This window comes from Choloepus didactylus, chromosome 1 (genome assembly GCF_015220235.1).
Source record: "Choloepus didactylus isolate mChoDid1 chromosome 1, mChoDid1.pri, whole genome shotgun sequence".
In the NCBI taxonomy this organism is placed as follows: Eukaryota; Metazoa; Chordata; class Mammalia; order Pilosa; family Megalonychidae; genus Choloepus; species Choloepus didactylus.
Genome location: NC_051307.1, coordinates 2,079,635 through 2,085,379, shown reverse-complemented (window position 1 = coordinate 2,085,379; position 5,745 = coordinate 2,079,635).

Below are 5,745 nucleotides of genomic sequence, written 5' to 3'. Positions count from 1 at the left end.
GGACTTGGATGTCCTGGAGAGAGGCTGAAGCTCAGACAAAACAGACCCACGTTGATAGCCGAGTGGCAGGGCTGCAGGACAGGGCAGGTGTGCAGTGAGGACAAATGTACCCCGAGGTTGGGCATGCAGCGGGGACCTGGGGGCCTGTCCCAATGGGTGGCCAGGGGTGGACACTCGCCCGCTCCAAGCTGTGGCCTCTCTGGAAGGGCAGGACCCTCTGCTGTGGTCCTCAGCCCTGTGCTGCCTGGCAGCTTTGCTTCTTTACATTTTAAATTTTAGTTAGATGCTAGGATTGAAATGCTGGTAGATTTTTCAAACAAATCCAGATTTCTGGCTCCTCTTGAAGTATCTGAAAGCCTGGCAACACCAGGCTGGGTTCCAGCAAGGGATGCCCAGGGGCAGCAGAGGGGCAACCCTCAGAGTGGGCCCACCGTGGCATCGATCATGGGCCCACGCTGCTCACACTCGGGGTACCTGCCATGGACAGGTGGGCCAGCAACCCCACCCTGGGCCCTGGGGGGCTGCAGGCTGACCTCTCAAGTCTGGCACCCACCCCACTGCTTTTAGGGCATGCTGCTGAGCATTGCAGATGCTTACTGTTAAGTCTGGGTGATTTTTTGTTTGTTAGATTTTGCCTGCCTCCAAGATTTCATCATGAGCCGAAGAAGGGGGGCCCCACATCCACCTGTAAGTGAAAATGCTGAAGACACTTTTGGCAGAGCAAGGACAGAAAGAGGTGTCTGCAATGAGCTCTGAGCAACTTGCTGGTGCTCAATCTCTTTAACCTGCAGGGCCCCTGGGCAAGAACAGCTGCAGGAGGGTGGTCAGCTCCCCATCAACTATGGAATAATCGGGAGAGTCCACACGGGCCAGCCCGGTAGGCTGAGAGTGGAGGCAGGTCTTCATTACATAGTCTCTAGATTTTTCTCATGTTGGACAAAAAGTGAAGAATAATTTGGGGGAAGTGAGTTTAAAAGATGTCATGATCCAGATGGAGCATTATGAACAATGAAGGAAGGTATGCAGCCCCCCACCCTGGTCTTGCATGGAGTCTCCTCGCCAGTAACAGAGGCAGCACTGCCTCAGCTGAAGACCATCCTGGAACAGGGATTCCGATCCCAGAGCTACTGTGTGGTCTTGCAGCTGGAGAGAATGTGGGACTCAGCTTTGTGTGGGTCAGGGAGGGGAGCCAGTCTCGAGTGGTGAGAAGGGGTTTGCTGCTGGAGGGTGAAGGGCTGAGAGGAGCAAGTGACATGGGGAGTCGAGAGAAGAGCGTGCAGGAGCCTCTCAGTCCCGAGATGTGTGCAAAAGAGCTGCCGCTTCCCCAGAGGCCAGGGGAGGCTTTAAGAGCTCAGCCCATGGTGGAACAAATGCAGAGGGCCAGGGGCACCAAGGGAGCATGGCTTGCATGTCTGCTTGCAGGCCCTCTCTCAGCACTTAGAGGCAGAGCTTCTGAGCCAGCATTCCTGCCTCACACTTCTTTCACTTATCCCCACATATGTGCAAAGACATGTGCACCGGGGAATGGGGTGAGAGCAGAAGATGGAAACAAGTTGAGGTTGATCCACAGGGGCTTGAGCAAAGGGGGTGCATCAGCCACTAAAAGGGGGAACTCCTTATGTGCCACAGGACACTGGAGCCCCAGTCCATTGCTAGGAGGTGCAAGGGCAGGGAGTGGGGGAGGCGCTCACCCCTCGATGCAGTCCGAGCCACATGCATGCATGGTATGCTCAAAACAATTAGTCTAGATTAAATCTGAAAAGTTAAGCAACTGAAATTTAAATTTAGAGAAAACAGGAATGCCAGAGTCAACATGAATTTTTTTCTGAGTGTCTGGATCAGGTAAAGCAGGGGCCACTGTTCCCCATGGTCCAGCAGGCACCACCTAACAGGCTCTCTGGCCCTCCTGCAGCAACTTCAGAGCAGCAACCATCTAAGACCCCTCCTCAGGACCAGCCTGTGATCTGGGGAACCCTGGGCAGCCTGGCCTTCCCACCTGGCCCCTGGGATGTAAGGAGAAAGCATCCTTTCCACGAGATTTCTTCTGGCCACGCCATTTCCCATCTCAGGGCCAGCAGGCTGGTCCAAGCTCCCTGAATAGTGAGGGCCCCACAGCAACCCAGCAGCTGTTACCTGGGGAGGTGAGTGGGTGCCAGTCAGGGGAGGCAGCAGTGACCCTGGTGGGAGAGGCAGGGACCTGGACTAGAAGGAGCCGGGACAAAGAGCGGACAACATCCCCAGGCTTCGGCTTCACAGGGGGGAACTGACAGCCCCTCAGCCAGGGGCCATGTTCCCCCGGGGACATGCATTCATCCCAGGGGACCCAGGCCCAGAGAGCTTCAGGGGTGAACTCTTTCCTCGAACTCTAAAGCATAAAGTGCAGTGTTAAGGGGGTGCCCAGGCCATAATGGGGGGCTCTAAAGTCACATCAGGAACAAGAGCCATGTTTGTTTAAAGCCACCGCAACCACTGAGGACAGTAGTTACCGCTCCTGGGACAGGCTATGGGAGCAGAGGCAAAGCCAGAAAGGAAAACCAAAGGTGGTGGTAGGAGCCCCCAGTTCCTCTTAGGAGGCACGCCTGACAAGTCTTTGTCTACCCCCTCTGTCCAGCCAGCTGTCTTATCCATCCTGGTTTCCATCCAGCCATCTATGGTTCTATATCCCTTAGGACTCAAGTTCAGTTAGAAAAATAATACAAATCCCATAGGGTAAACTCCAAAATACTCCTCTCTCCCTCCTCCCAGATCCACCATTTTAGCATTTTGCCACATTTGCTGTATCATTCTATCTCTCTAATCCATCCATCCATCATCTATCTCTCTATTTATCAATCTATTTTCTGAACACTTGAGTGTAGGTTGTACACATGCACCTTAAACACTTAAAAATACCATGTGCATTTCCTAAAATCAAGGATATTCACTTACATAATGACCTTAAGTACAGCTATCAAGTTCAAGAAGTTTAACATTGACATAGAGCTTACAGTCTATAATCCTATTTTTTCATGTTCCAATAATGTCCTTTTGAGCCTGCTGTTCTCCGTTGTTAGATCCCACCCAGGATCATTTATTGCATTTCATTGTCATTGTTTCTTTAGTTGCCCTTTTTTATTATTATTAACTGTGGGAATAGGCATACAAGGTACACCTTCCCACCCCAATCCCTCCCAAACACAGCATTCAGTGGGATGAATCACATGCAAATGTTGTTGTCCCCTCACCTCCACCCTTTAGTAAAACTTTCCATCTCCACAAACAGAGACCCTCCACCCATTATGCATTAATTCCCCATTCTGCCGGCCCCCTACCCTTGGTGACCTGGGTTCTAATTTCTGTCTCTATGGGCTTGTATATTCTCAGATATTTTCCTTGTAGTTACCATGGGCTTAAATTTAACATCCTAAATCTATAACAATCTCATTTGCTTTGATACAAACTTAACTTCAATAGTGTACACAAACTATGTTCCCGTACCCCTCCATCCCCTACCTTTCTGTAGTTCTTGTCACAAATTGCATATTTATACATCATGAGTCCAAAGCCACTGATTTCTCCATACACTTTATGCACTTGCCTTTTAGACCTGTAAGAAGTAAAAAGGGGAATCACAAATGAAAAATACAACAACGCTGGCATTTCTACTTACCCATGACATTACCCTCACTGGAGAGCTTTATTTCTTCATGCGACTTTGATCTATTGTCTGTTGTCCTTTCCTTTCAATATGCAGCACTACCTTTGACATCTCTTGTAGGGCAGGTCTAGTGGTAATATACTCTTTCAGCTTTTGTTAATCTGGGAATGTTGTAATCTCTCCTTTGCTTTTGAAAGACAGTTTTGCAGGATATAGAATTCTTGATTGGCAGTTTTTGCTCTCAGCACTTTAAATGTGCCATACCGCTGCCTTCTTGACTCCATGGTTTCCGATGGAAATCAGCCTTTATTCTTACTGAGGCTCCCTTGTATGTGACACATTGCTTTTCTCTTGTGGCTTTCAGGATTCTCTCTTTGTCTTTGGCATTGAACAGTTTGATTATAATATGCCACAGTGTGGGTCTCTTTGGGTGTATCCTGTTTGGAGTTCATTGAGCATCTTGGATGTGTCTTTTGTTAAGTTTGGAAAGATTTCAGCCATTATTTCTTTGAATATTCTCTCTTCCCCTTTCCTTCTTCTCCTTCTGGGACCTCCACAATATATATATTGGTGCTTCATGGTGTCCCACAGGTTCCTCAGGGTCCATTCACTTTTCTTCATTCTTTCTTCTTTGTGTTCCTTAGATGAGATGGTTTCAATAGTCTTTTCTTCAAGTTCACTGATTCTTTTTTCTGTCAGCTCCAATCTGCTATTGAAGCCCTCTAGAGAATTTTAAATTTCTGTTACTGTGGTCTTCAGCTCTGTTAATTTCCTTTCCATAATTTCCATCGCTCTATTGATAATCTCTTTGTGCTCATCTATTGTTTTCCTGATTTCCTTTAGTTCTTTGTCCATGTTATCCTTTACCTCTTTGAGCATATTTAGGACCATTTTTTGGACTGTCCAGGTCTGGTATCCTCCTTGATGGTGTCTAATGCTTTAATCTACTCCTTTGCCTGGGCCGTCACTTCCTGTTTTTTAAATACATTTTGTAACCTTTTGTTAAAACCTGGGCATTTTGATATTTTAATGTGGCCTTGCTGGAATTCAGACTCTGAAGTATCTGTCCTTAAGCTTGTGTCCAGGTAGTGTCATGACAGCACTTTCCTTGAATGCCAGGAGCACACCAAACCAAACCAAACAAAACAAAACAAAGGAAAGGAAGAAGGAATAAAGAAAATCCCTTTCCCAGTCTTTGCAGATGGGCCTGTGCTCCCCTCCAGGGTTTATCCACACAGTGAGTTTGGAGGCCTCTGCCCCAGACAGCCGACTACTGTCCTGCGGTGTCCTGCAGGGCTCGGTGAGCTGCCTTCCACACGCAGGGCAGTTTCTGGGATGGCGAGCCCCTCAGGCACCGCCAGGTGAATGGGGCCAGACGGGCAGGAAGGCTGCTCTGCTCCCTCTGGAGCCCTGGGAAGGCGGGGGTCCTGTGCCCGGCTGGCGAGGGACTGGGAGGGGCCAGGGGACTTTTCACTTTTCAGAGGCCTTTTCTTGATTCCGCTCACCCTGTTGCTCCAGCCCTGTAACTCTTTTCTGGAGCTTTGAGAAAGTTGTTTGTGCTGGTTCTTGCTGGTTGTGCAGAGCTTCTGTGGGGGGACAGAGCCTGGAAGGCCTCACTCTGCTCTCTTAGCCGGGGCGGGTCAAGCCAGCTTATTCTCTGGGCTTTAATGACCTTCAGTCAGACCGTGAGGAGAGCGAGGCTTGGCGGTCGCTCCTGGCCTCTGCCGTGCAGGGTTCCTGTCCTCCTCCAAGCAGCCTGTCTCGGGGTTAGGACCACCGGGGGCTTCACCCCCAGCCCCGGGCCCAGCGCCACTGAGTCAGACCCCGGGAGGGCATCGCTCTCTTCTCAAACTTCCCGTGATTCACACTGTGCCAAGGTGGATGCTCCAGCCGGTGCTTCTCAGTTTGTTCTAGAACTGGCCCCAGGGCCATCACCTGGAAACTCATTAGAAATGCAAATTCCCAGGCCCCACCCAGCCCTGTCTGAGGCTCTGAGGTGGGGCCGGCTGTGTTCCAACAAGCCGCGGAGGACTGGAGCTGCTGGGGCTGAGGGGGAGCCTCACAGGTGCTGGGACAGAAGACGCCTCCGTCTCCTGGAAGCCGTAGAC